Source organism: Cajanus cajan, chromosome 4, assembly GCF_000230855.2.
Source record: "Cajanus cajan strain Asha chromosome 4, NIPB_CcT2T_4, whole genome shotgun sequence".
Classification (NCBI taxonomy): domain Eukaryota; kingdom Viridiplantae; phylum Streptophyta; class Magnoliopsida; order Fabales; family Fabaceae; genus Cajanus; species Cajanus cajan.
The window spans coordinates 66,562,539-66,577,391 of NC_138520.1; the positions used below are offsets into that span (position 1 = coordinate 66,562,539).

General features: G+C 30.7%; 1 long non-coding RNA gene across 1 annotated transcript; it reads left to right on the forward strand.

Annotated features, from left to right (window-relative positions):
• The first annotated feature begins 8,812 nt into the window (after positions 1-8,812).
• On the forward strand, positions 8,813-14,305 carry LOC145956930 (uncharacterized). Its single transcript, XR_014433321.1, has 3 exons — positions 8,813-11,173; positions 11,420-13,435; positions 13,657-14,305. It is a non-coding gene; the product is annotated as an uncharacterized LOC145956930 (long non-coding RNA).
• The last annotated feature ends 548 nt before the right edge of the window (positions 14,306-14,853 follow it).

Here is a 14,853-nt window from a genome sequence, read left to right on the forward strand (position 1 = left end):
GCATTTCATGTGCATTTGAACCATGCATACATGGTCATACCTAGGTGCCATACACATGATTCAAATCCACATGAAATGTGGACTAAATCAAATTCAAAATGAACACAAGTTTCATGTGAAAGGGCAAGGAGTGAGTGGGTCGACCAAAGCAACCCAAATTTGAATTTCAAATTCAAATTTGGGCTGGCTAGGGTTAAAGAAAATCGCACCATGGTTCCTTTCAACCCTAGCCAAGCCTAGCCACAAGTTTCCTAACCCTATAAATAGGTGATTGTCGACCATTGCTTCACTTATGATGTATTTGAGATTTCATATTCAGAAATTTCTCTCTTAAGAGTCTCTCAAACTAGGAGAAAACTTTCTCCTTACGAACCTTCACAAAGGAATCCTTCCTTTGTGCCTTTGGTTCCTTTCTTCTCATCCTTGGAGAGTAGTGTGCCAAACCTTGCTTCCTTAGCTTGATTTCGAGTTTCTTCAAATATCATTCGGCCTTAAAGAAAGATTGTGGAGTTTTGAAGATGCAAGGAGAGGAACTTCAATCACTTCTTCAAGTTTCTTCCATCAATCTTAATGAAAGCTACCTTTGAAATCACCTATATTACAATCTTGTAGTCCAAATGGTAGGAGGCAATCATAACGTTGATTATGCTCATGTCCTTAAGGAAGGTAATAAGATGACAAGTTGTTTTGTTAAAGGAGATGTTACTTATTATAAGGGGTGCATGTGTTTGATACTCTCTTAGTTTGAGTTTACTTTCCTCTGCTTGCAAAGATTTCTATTGTATATTTCATTTGTGAATTTTAGTTTGGTTGATTAGCTCTTTTGAAATAAAAAAAATATTGTTCCAGCTCAATAAGCATTTTTCAAAATATTACACATCACTGTCTACTAAACACAACAACAAAAATAATTTTTGACAACATTCAAAAAATATTATTCATTATATATAAATATTGATAATTAACTTTTGCAACATATTAGCAAATATTATATATAGTTCATGTTGTTAAAGACTTTTAATAACATTTTTTACATAAAAAGACAATATTTTTCAAATGTTATCAAAATGATATTTTTGTAATATTTTAATGATATTGCTAAGTTTTTGTTCACTTTAAAAAATAATAATTAGTTTTAATATAGATTTTGATATATATCAATTATACTTTATGATTTTTAGCCTCCTACAAGTTCTTTTAGTTAATGCTAGAGATATTCTTAGTTAGTCACCATTAATTATGTGTCAAATATTAAAGTTTATTTACTTTTAAGTATAATTATGTGACTATATATACTCTTTATATAACATGTATTTACTCTATATGAAACTTTAATTATGAGAAACAATTAAAGATGAGAAAAATATACTTTTTATGTGACATTTTTTTACTTGGTGTGAGACTTTGATTTTGAAAATAATTAGAAAGAATAATATTGAAATAAAAAAATGTTATTTATCTATAGTAACATTTTTCAAAAAAATGTTGCAAAATAATATATATGACTTTTTTTTTCTTCTCAATATGAAATTTAAATTTTAAAAATAATTAGAAAGAATAATATTGAGAAAAAAGATATTATTCTATCTATAAGAATATTTTTTTAAAAAAAATTGTAAAATAACCTATTTACTCAATTTTATAGTAATATTTTAATAAATATAAGTGGATAAATATTGTTAAAGAATTAAAATATAATAGTGAAAAAAAAATCAACGTGTATATTTCTGATTATAATAGTATTTTTTAATTTTTATTTTATTTTATTTTATTTCGTAAATATTTGATTTCACCGGATAAATACCAAAAATGCATCATCTTTTGAAATTGGTTAATGGTGTATTTTTCTTGGGATAGATATTAAATAGATAAAGATAATTTTTATTTTCAGGTGCCAAAATACAAAAAAAAAAATTCCAACATAATTTTATCACATTAAATTTTAATAAGAGACGATTCATTCTCATTTCACATCTTAACTAAACTGAATGAATGTCAAATATAATTAAGTGTCATAATAATAACTTTATATTATAATTTAAGTTATTTATTAAATTTAAAATACAATTTATATATTCAAGTATATATATATATATTTATTATGAATTTAAATTATATAAAAAATATTTATCCTCTCTTACTTGTACTATGAAATTGAATTTTAATATTTTAAAAAAATTAATAATTAAAATAACCCGTTATTAAAATAATTTATTTTTTATAATAAAATTTATGTATTAAAAAAGAAATTTATTGTAAATCTTAATTATATAAAAATATTTATCATGCGAAACACAGTAAAAGTGAAAAGTGGAAGGGAACCGTGAAGCAGAGAAATGTCACGTTGTAACATTTACAGGTCACGTGACTAAGTCAGGGGTTCATTGTTCAGCGGTGAGTCACGTGAGCGAGAAAAAAGAAAGAAAGAGTAGAATATATTACTTAAGCGTTAAGTAAGGGAAATAACTAAAACACCCCTGTTGCTATCGACGGAATGGCAGATGAAAAGAGCGACGAGACGACACAACTGTCACGTGCGTTTCGTTTAGGCGTTGGAAGTTGGCTGGTTAGGTTGGTCATTGACTCATTGGTGTACCATTCCAAATTCCAATGCAATGCATAGGATACTTTCATGGATTTTTTTTACTGTTCTCTAATTTTTTTTTTATAAAAAAAAGCTACAATTTTTTAGTAAAGTTACAAAAATGGGCCTATGAGAATAGACCTGATTACTGATTAGACCCTAGTTAAATTATGACCTGAAACAATGATTTTCTGACATGATGTGATTGTTGGAAATCGATTTTCGAAAACTCGAATTTCAAGTCACCCTTTGTAAAAAAAGTAAAATTTGGCTTAAAAAGAGAGATAAAGTAATTATTATTATATTAAATTTAATAGTTTTGTTCAAAATTAACAAATAAAATTTATCCTTTTTAATCAATAAATAACTTTTTCTAAAAGAATTTTAACTTAACTTGTTTTATAAATTAATATATTTAACCTAACATAGGCTACTCAAAAGTAGCTTACATTTCTAATTATAAGTACAACAAATTATATAGTGCATATCTATGAATATAGTTTCAAGTAAATATAAATATAAGAGATATATTTTTTTAATAATTACCTTAATTTTTATAATTGGTAAATCATTATACCCTTTTTATTATTATCAAATAAAAATTAAAATAGTAATATTTTTATTAAATCAAAGACTTCAACTTGAAACCTTGAAGTATGAATTTGAACTATAATACTAATTAAATTAATAAATATTTATTATTTAATTAATTATCTTTATTATTTAATAGTAATATAAAATACCTCAATTTTGCTAGTATGAACAATATGATTAAAAAATAAAAATACTAATATTATTATATTTATGTTATTAATAAATATAATAGTATTTTGGATAACTGTTTTTTTACTCATTTTTATATAAAGTATTTGTTCTTATTTTTATTTTCTATTTTTTAAAATTATTTACAAATAACAGTTTTACCTCTATAATTGTCTCAAAAAGCTTTAAGTCTTTTAATTACTAATGATTTATTCATATTCAACTTTAATTACTTTTTATCTTTTATTTTATTTTATTTTTTAAATAAAATATTTAGTGGCACTAAGTGTTTCTATTATGTTATTAGAGTGATGAGTCAATTTTAAAAATTAAAGTTTATTCAATAAATATGTCCACAATAAAATTTATCTAAAATATCTATAATTGTGTTTGTAAATAATTTAAAATATAATAAAATATATTTACATAAAAATAAACTAAACATGATTTTTTAAACATTTAATATTACAAATATCAATTATATATTAGTTTAGCATGTCGCCAAGAACATTCATGAATTTATATTAAAATTGATATTTATTTTAGCTATATTTATATAAAAAAAATTCAATTATATCCTAAAAATATACTTAATAAAAATAAATTATGACGCATACAAAATTACGTAGTATTTTTTACGACAATAATAGTCAAGGTTTGGTTGAAAAGGGAAAACTACTTTACCAAGACAAGATTGATACAAAAATATGTTTGGATCCTTACATTTTCATGGTAGAGCCTTCTAAATAATATAAAAGAGATAATAATTTTAATTTATTTTAAAAATAGTATAAAAAAAATTATCACACAACTATATTTGTTTATTTTTAAATTTTTGGGCTTTTATTGTTCATGAACCCTGAACCATCACACTTTGAACTAAGTCTAGGTCCAACCCTTCTTAGGCAAGGCATGATATGATGACAGTATTGAAAGGGTGCATGAATTGAAAAAATTGGAGGACTTGGATAATTTACTAGAGCAAGAGTAGATGCTCTGGGCTCAGAGATCATGTGAATGCATTTTTTTTTTCATGGAAAGGAATCTCTGAGAAATAAGAGAAACACAATTGACAAGATCAAAGACGGTGCTGGAGTTACCTCTGAGGAAGAAAAGGAGATTGTTGAAGTACTTTCCATGTTATTTCTTTGAATTATTCTCTTCCTATCATGCTTCAAATATTGACGTTGTTACAAGATTAATAGCTTTTTTTATCTAGATAAATTTAGATAAAGAGCTTATTTCATAAAATTGATTTTCAGTCTTTTTCTTTGAGATTGGAATGAATTTGTTCAATTTCTTGTTCCTCGACTCCTTGTTCCAGAATAGTGTTGATACTATGATGATTAAGTTAGTTTAGATATGTTATATAATCTCTTTTTATTTTTATTTTTATATATATATTGTGTGTCTCTTTTTTGTATTAATTGCATCTATCTATTTATTTATTTATTTTGTAATTGTCACGGTTACCATGCGTGTAAAGTTTACATGTTGATACTTGAACTTGATATATGAACTTATTATTCCCCTTAGCGATATAAATGTTGATGTCATCAACGTGATAATAACGTAAAATATATGGTTGAATTTACGTTATGGAACAAAGTTGATACATAAGTATATGACCAAGTTTACGTTGTCAAACGAGATTGGTACAATAGCTATCAGAGTTATCACATATCTTCTTTTGTAACCTTTTAGTATATCAAAAGTCTTTGATGCTCTAAAAGAGATGCATACCACAAAGTCACCAGGGAAAGATGTTAATCCAACACTCTTCGACCAATTGTTTTAGAATAGTAGGATACGGTGGAAAACGATGTTTCCAATTAGGTGTTGAATATTCTAAATGCAGAGGGTGATCCTATTCCAATAAATAATACTAGTACTCTCATTAAAAAGCCCATGTAGGAGTTAAAGCCTTTAAGTCTATGCAATGTAGCGTTCAAATTGGTAATAAAAATCATCACAAATAGATTGAAGAAAAATCTTCCAGCTTTGATTTTTGAGAATCAAAGTTCATTTATTCTCAACTGGCTGATTATTAACAATGCTTTAATTTCATTTCAATGCTTCCATTATATTAAGAAGAAGCTGGATATGTCTAAAGCATATGACAGGGTGGAATGGCCTTTCTACAAAGCACTTTGACATAGATGGAATTCCCACAAAAAATGGATATATGTCATAAAGATGATTATGAAATGGTTCAAGCCACAAAAAGAGGCCCAAGGCAAAGAGGATCCACTATCCCATATCTTTTTATTCTATGTAGGCTTGTCTCATATCACACTCAATTTCCTTGCAAACTTTGCATGCATGGAATAAATTTTTTTTCATGGGCACATGATATATCCCACTTGTTCTTCGTAGATATAATATAATTTTTTTCAATAACTACCCAAGAAGAAGCCTCACTATTGGCAACTATCCCGAAGTTGTAAGAATATATGTCTGGTCAAAAAATTAATCTTCAGAAGTTAGAGCTTTCCTTTACCCTACTATAAAAAAGAAAAAAACTTGAAATGCTGCTTAGAATAAAGGTGATGAAAAGACATGCTAAGAGAAAGAGAAGGTACATGGGACGAACAATTGGTAAATAATCTGTTTAATCCTCCAACCGTTCAACAGATTGAAAGTATCCTTCTTCCGAGTTCAATCCTATTCGAGCTGAGTAGGTTCACCTCAGATAGTAAAACTTCTTTTTTTTTTCTTTTCTTAAATATTTAATGTAATTGCATACCAAAAACTTGAACTTAAGAGAACACTGATAAAGTTGGAACATCTCTGTGAGTTGATGTATGAACTCAATGATTAATAACCAAGTACGAATAGCCAAACTTTAACATTATATATATCTAGGGTAACCAATCACGCGATCATTTGTTTTAAGATAAAGTTGAGTTGACATTGAATTTGCAACCAAATAAAACCCAACCTAACCACGTGGATGGTGGAACCAGAAACTAGTATCTGCAAATTATTGAATCAACGCATCTGCATATTATTAAGCCAACATATCCAATTGCATCCGAGTCCATTTTTTATTATAATTGTTAGTTTGACACTAGTAAAATCTGAATCACATTCATCTTTTAGACACCTTGTACTTTTGCTGAATTTAGCCCCCATCCCAAATATCCACTTATCACCCTTTCAAGTATTCTAGTAAATCATATTCATCTGCCTCTTATAACAGCTTACATAAATAATTCACGTCTTTTTCATTAACTAATTTCGATGACATTAATTATTGTATTACACTAAAACTAATTCTTAAGATAGGTCATTTATGTCTAAATTCATTATAACAGTTCCACTCAATTTTTATTTCTAATTTTACCTTTTCCTCTTATTTTAATCTTTCATCTATTTGACCATCTTTTCTAACGAAAGTTTTATTGGTTTTCTTTTCTCATGTTTAATTACGCTATTCTAATTTTAGTGTGGTTTTATCATATATTCTTTAACAAGTGTCACTTCTACGTACTTTTGCTTTAATAAATTCTTATCTGATTCTTTCTTTCTAGTCTTTTATCATACAACATTTAATACATACATTGTCTTATTATTGTTCAATGCATTTTCCCTGTTAATATAAGGGGAATCATCCAATATAATATTCTTTTTATTGCAAATAATATATAATACTTGAAATATTGATCAATGTCATACACACCTAACATAAATTTGACGAAAAATCTTTTGGGTCAGCTATATTCACGATATCACAAAAGAGATTTGTCTTTGTTCATGGAAATCGAAAAATACTTGTGATAGAAAAAAAAAACCAATTTACATTTGTTTTAAACATGTGCAGTGGAAATAAAAAATCTATTTTATGCTAAAATCACACATGATAATTGATAGAATATCTAAGAAAACAAATAAAGTTTATCCGGTTGAAGTCTAAATTTTAAAACTTTTTCCTTAAGAATTGTGAAGGTCCCACGTGTATCTACATCGAGACTAATCTTTCCTAGTCAACCTCTTGACCGTAGAAATTTTCAGCAGAGAATATAAGAGAGAAAAGAACTAATTTTCTTATGCTTTTTTATGTGCATTACCTCCACAGTAGAGTTGTATATATTTATAAACATGGAAACATATCCATTCTATTAGCAATAACATCCGTATCCTATCTTCTAAAAATAGGAATTAATAAATATATAAAAATTAGTGACATGTTTTTCTATCTTAATAGAAACAAACATTATTTATATTTTTTATGCTATTCAAAAAAATATAATATTTTATTTATAAGAAAAGTAATTATTTGATAAAATCAAATTCTTTTATTTAATTATCAAATAATAAATTTCCTTGAGCAAAGATTAGAATACTTGTTAGTGTGTGACCCTGTAAGTTCAAAACTAAACCGGTAGTAAATTAACTACATTAATTTACTAATCAAGGTTGGCCTCTAGCAACACTTCTTAACGTCCGGATATTATGAAATAATTTTCAAGAACCTTTAGAAGATTAACATAAAATTTCCTTCCATTTTTTACAGCTCTAAATTAACTTTAGAATATGATTTAATTGTCAAATTCTAATAAGTTAACATATAATGAAAAATACAAGAAAAACTCTTTTTATCTTTATTATTTCAATTGCATTGGTCAAGGTCCTTATTTTCATTATAAAACTCAAACTCATCACCAAGAGTCGATGAATCCCTTCTTAATTAAGAACAATTTAGATAAAAAATTATGAAAGACTTATTTTTCATTATTATAATCTCTATTATAAAACAAGTCTCTAATTTTAATCTCTTTAACGTCCGGATAGTATGAAATAATATTTTCAAGAAACTTTAGAAGATTAACATAAAATTTCCTTCCATCTTTTACAACTCTAAATTAACTTTAGAATATGATTTAATTGTCAAATTCTAATAAGTTAACATGTAATGAAAAATACAAGAAAAACTCTTTTTATCTTTATTATTTCAATTGCATTGGCCAAGGTCCTTATTTTTATTATAAAACTCAAACTCATCACCAAGACTCGATGAATCCCTTCTTGATTAAAAACAGTTTAGATAAAAAATTATGAAAGACTTATTTCTCATTATTATAATCTCTATTATAAAACAAGTCTCTAATTTTAATCTTCTTAACGTCCGGATAGTATGAAATAATATTTTCAAGAAACTTTAGAAGATTAACATAAAATTTCCTTCCATCTTTTACAGCTCTAAATTAACTTTAGAATATGATTTAATTTTCAAATTCTAATAAGTTAACATATAATGAAAAATACAAGAAAAACTCTTTTTATCTTTATTATTTCAATTGCATTGGCTAAGGTCCTTATTTTCATTATAAAACTCAAACTCATCACCAAAAGTTGATGAATCCCTTCTTGATTAAGAATAGTTTAGTTAAAAAATTATGAAAAACTTATTTCTCATTATTATAATCTCTATTATAAAACAAGTCTCTAATTTTAATCGAGGACCTTATTACATTAATTATTTCTCATAATCAATAAATATGATAATAAAGCATAATCTTATTAACGCATATAAAATAGATTGGATATTGGACATACATCTTACTCCCAACACTATATTCTTTAATTGTGTGATTTATTATATGTTATACGTGTAACGACCCGGCTGGTCACTACACACACACCACTGTACACCGGAAATGCCAGACAGAAATGACAAGTATATAAGTATAGGATCTAGAATATAAATATATACAAAGTCTCTATCCGACTAGAGTTAGAGTGTACAACACAAAGTCCAATCAATGCTACTATCCCAAGTAGCTACATAACAAAATAGTCACAAAAACGATCAGCTCTACTGGTCCGCCGAAGACTCATCCTTAGACGCCCACCTATCCCTGCTCTGCTCCCATACATAGTATGATCATCGCAGTCCAATATCATGGAGACAACAAAAGGGTAAGCTAGTGTAATTAAAATTTCAACATACAAATATATATATATATATATATATCAACATAAATAAACAACAGATACAATTATCAACATACTTATACAGCTTATACCACTCAACAATATCAGTACCGCAATGCGGCAATATCAGCACTGCCTTAGCGGTTAGAATATCCCCCAACTCAGCACAGCCCAGCACAGCACAACACAACACTTCAACACATCAATCAACTTAACAAAATTCATTTAAAGTACCACATTATTTAGCCATAACAACACACATCTTCAGCATACACCTCATCAATCTTACAGCATAATCAGCAATCAGCACACAATGCGTCGTCACGCATATCAACTCGGAGATCTCCTACAGCAACTCAGCCATTATGGCCTACAACAACTCAGCCATTATGGCCTACAACAACTCAGCCATTATGGCCTACAACAACTCAGCCTTTCGGCCTACAACAACTCAGCCATTATGGCCTACAACAACTCAGCCTTTCGGCCTACAACAACTCAGCCATTATGGCCTACAACAATTCATATCAGCATTCAACACAACACAACTTTTGCAACTCAACATATCAACTTGCAACACAACACAACTGGACAACTCAACATCAACTTTCAACACAACTCAACTGTACAACTCAACATCAATCAACCAACATCATCCATTAGTCATCACATTATATTCGTCTACAACTCAACTAAGCATAAAACAACATTAACCAACATATATAAATTTCTCATCTCCACGCCCGGCGCACTCATGGTCGCGCCCAGCGCGGTATAACCAGAGAGCACCAGGGGCTAGCGCGCCCAGCGCAGGTATGCCTGCGCCTGGCGGGACTCAGCCAGAGAGCCCAAGGCTCACACGCGCCCAGCGCATGCCAGGCAGAGACTCCCAGGAGTCTCGCGCGCCCGGCGTGCCCATACCCGCGCCCAGCGCACTACAACATTTTTTATATTAGGCAACGAGTTTTTAGGCAACCCCTAAAAAAATGTTCTCGAAATATGGAATAAGCAACAATTTTATAAACTGTTGGCATTTTGTTTGACAACAATCATAAAACCGTTCCCAAAAGTACATATAAGCAACAATTTTGTAAACTGTTGGCATTTTGTTTGACAACAATCATAAAATCATTCCCAAAAGCACATATAGGCAACAATTTTGTAAACTGTTGGCATTTTGTTTGACAACAATCATAAAATCGTTCCCAAAAACACATATAGGCAACAATTGATCAAAGCGTGCACTATTCTCTTTTCAATATTAACAAAACTATTCTTGGACTACTAAGAAAGATACCTTCACACCCCCTTCCCCACCTCTTCACATACCCTTCCTCATCTCCCAACCCCACACCCCTTCTCTCTTCATCATCGCCCTCTCCGCCCCCTCCCTCGCCCTCTTCCGCTGCCTCCGCCACTCCACGCCGCCGCCTCTCTCCTCTTCAGCTGGCGCTCCCCCTGGCCAGACTTTATAGTGTGAGCTGCGTGCGCTGACTCCGTCGCTGCACTGTCAGCGCGCGACACCAGGCATCCGTTCTCCTCCTTTCTCAAGCTGCTCACTGAGGTGCTTTTTACGGAGCAGGAGCTGAGCTTGCAGGCCACCTCTATGAAGAGGACGATGGGGTCGTGGATGATGTTGATGCCGATGGAGACGCGGCACCGTTCAACGCTGGAGACGACGCAGTGGGTTTCGTCGTCGATGACGGTGGAGGCGGCGGAGTGGAGGCCGAGCTGGTCGATGAGGGTGTGGACGCAGGCTTTTTTCTTGGACTTAGACAGAGAGCGGGGGAGGCGGAACTCGGCGACGAAACACGGAGGAGCGGTGCTAGGGTTTCCGATTTGGGGAACTCCGAGCACTGACTCGTGGATCGCGAGTTTAATGTAGCAGAGGTTAGGTCCGTTCCTCTTTGTTCTCTTTCATCGTTCAGTTTTAATCAACATTTGCCAAATCTCAATCATGAAGTTTATTTAAATAGCTAAATATTCATGTTAATCGAAACTATTTTTTGAATAGAACATGTAGTGTTAGCGTCATTGATTGATTATTCATTAATATTGGAATTTGATTATTTATGTGTTATGGCTGCGTTTGTTATATGTATTGTCGATTCTTGTGTTCTAACATTTATGTTATAGCTTTTTACACTGTAGGTGCTCCAACTTTTACCTATGAAGTCACTTTCTTCTAAGCTTGTGGTGAAGAAATTAGAGTTGTCGTTGGAGAAATTCCTGAAGGATCATTACCTGTCTGGCTCCCCGGTTATTATCAGTGATTGTATGGCTCACTGGCCGGCCAAGATGAAATGGAATAATGAAAACTACTTGCTAAGTGTTGCTGGTGACCGCACGATTCCGGTTGAGGTAATTCCTTGATTGATATATCTGTGATTGTTAAGGAAGGCACCTGGTCTTCTGTGAGGAACAAATGTTGAGAGATGAAGGTTTTGAGATCGGATGTATTTGTTTAATTTTCTTCTTTCAAGAGAAAAATGTTGATGGCTGATTGAAAATTTTCTCTCATTATGTGTTAAGCTTAACTCACGTTAATGAATAATTAGCAAACTGTCACTTAACTCGCTCCTGGGAAATATATGTGTAGTAGTAGCTGCTGTGCTGGATTCAAGCTAAATTATGAAATTTAAGTTGTTTGCAGGTAATATTATTTGTGACTACATTTTTTACCAGGAGCTTGATATTAATGTGTGTTGTGGATATCAAAAGTTAAAGACTTGAAAATGGTCTACGTCCGAAAATCAGGAAGAATTAGGATAGGAACTGGTTATTATAGTGAGTAAGATGGATTTAATTCTGATTTTTCTTTACCATGGAAAATTGGTTATCCTTGCATTGTAAGAGATCACAAATCCTTTTGCAGTTACCACTATATCTCTTTATACGAAAATTCCGGCCCAAGAGTAGTAAGGCAATAAAAGCTTAAGCTTTAGGAATTAGGCCTACCAACAAAAAATTATTTGCTATTAGATTTTATAAAATAAAAGGTTACACATGTTGACAAAATGTCTCCTATGTTGGATAAAAGACCTAATATATATCTCTTTCATTTAAAGAAAAAAAAATGATCTCAAAATTTGCTTTAGGTCTCACTTACTATTGGTGTAGTCTTGAAGGCAGGCAACATTTGAGGGAATATTGAAATTTCTCTTATATTTGAACATATAATTTTTTTCCGTGAGGTGCTTCATGGATCTCTTTTGTGCTATGTTGAATTGGTCTTTAGATACTACCAATTGGTTTGGCTTTTGGTAAACCATGACTATTTTTAATCTTAGTTATTGAAAACCTTTTAAACATTGTATTCTTTCTTTATTCTTCCCCTGTTCTGGCCACTAATTTCTTGTATAGTGTCTATGATTTAGTATAAGTGAACTTACTATTACAATTTTCATAGTATGTTAATCCATTGCTGCTTCTATGCCATTATGAATTTTAATTTTGCTGAAGAATGTTTAAAAATGTTAAAAATCAAAATAATTTGATTTTTAACATTTTTAAAATGTTAAAAATGGTAAGCCAATCTTAAAAATAGTTTGATTTTTAAAATAATTTTAACATTTTAATTATGAATTTTAATTTGCTGAAGAATGGTAAGCCAATCTTAAAAATGTTGTAGTGGCATAGCACATAGAAGGATGGTCATATATTGAAATTTTTTATGTAGATTAAATAATTTGTGCTACACATATATAAATGCTAAAAAAATCAAAATTAAAGACAAACTCGTAAAGAACAATTTGTTTGAAGCATGGCACTCTGAAAGACATAATTTGAATTGTCAAATAAGAACAGGAAAATTGATTCTAGTCATAGATCGCTTGCTGATTGATTTTATCTCGGTTTCTAATGTATAAGCAATGGTTTATTGCAAAAATGTGAAGATGATTACACTTTATGAGCAATATTCATTATTTCTTGAACTGTTTTTAATTACATTTTGCAGGAAATGGAGGTACTCGGGCTCCAATTTTGGTTTATCCAAATGACATGGATGGTGTACCAAAGATTTCCTTACGAACTTTCGCAATGGCTTCTTATAAGTTAAAGGGATCTATTTGGATGCAAAATGGAGTTAGTGAGAGTCAACTATCAAATTCTCTCTTGCAGGCTGCAGATAACTGGTTAAGGCTGCTTCAGGTAATTCTCTTGATTTTAATTAATTTGTAAGTTGTATGTTTTCTTATTTTTTGAACTGAATCTGAATCTAATTAGATGAACTAGTCCATTTAAGAAAATAAAGCACTCCCTGGCCTTACTTTTTTTATTTTAAGAATCTAAGTTTAGTTTACTTTTTGATTGTTTATATTGATATTGCTTTTTGATGACATAATTTAACCAATGTTGTATTGTATCTGCAGGTGATGGAATTTCTGACATCACTTGCGGGATGAAAATCAAGCATTCAAGGTCCCTGAAAAGCTTTACATGGTGTATATATTGGAAATTCCTTATTTATTGTATTTATACTTGTGTATATTTGGTTTATTTGATTGTTTATACTTTTTGTGGTAGTTGTAAATTCCTGGCTGAGAATTATATATATTGGAAAGATTAAGGAAAATCTGCTCAGAGGGTTTTTTTGGTTCCCCCGTTAGAAGTTCATATTATTGTATTTATTTCATATTCTTTCTTCAGTTTGGTTACTGCTCCTAACCAGCTCCTTAGGGATTAAATATGAAATATGAAATTTCTAAAGCTATATATATGTTCATTTAAGGTAATTAGAAATAATCCAAAAATAAGCATGAATTTTTTTATTTTTTTTAAAGACAATCTACATCGGTTAAATTTAGTCTAAATTGTTACCTATATTATCTCATTGACAACCTTAAAAAAATGTTCCCTAATGTCACTAGCAACGGTCATAAAAGTGTTGCCTATAAAAACAGACAACATTTCTAAAACCGTTCTTTAAAAATTAAGTGTTGCCTTAAATTAAAAAAAAATCGTTGCCACTGAAGATCATGAAAACTGTTCTTGAAAGTTTAGGTAACGATTTTTTTGACATCGTGGGCACAGGCCAAAAAACCGTTGCATATTGAAATAGGCAACGGTTGATAAATCCACGCTTGAAAAACCGTTGCCAAACCGTTCCCTAAACTTTTAGGAACGGTTTTTTTGGCTTTCAACAACGTTTTTTTATTGTTGCCATAGATAAAAAATGTTGTAGTGGCGCGGGGAAGGCAGAGACCTCCCCTTGGTCTCGCGTCCAGCACAATTCAAATTGCGCCCAGCGCCCACAGGGCAGAGACTCTCAAGGAGTCTCACGCCCAGCGCGACAAGGGCCGCGCTCAGCGCAACGCATCAATATCAGCATATACATATATATATACATTACAGCGTGGCATTTCATCATCAACAACATAAAATAGCATGATCAACAATTTCACAACGTACGAAATGTTCAACACATACTCCAACCCAATCCTCTTATTTACAACTCATCTATCTTGTCAAAAATTCTAAAAAACCGCAACAGCTATACGTAATGCTGGCAGCTTGACCTCTCTTCACTAAAACAGCCATAACTGGAGTTCTAAAACTCCTTTTTGGGT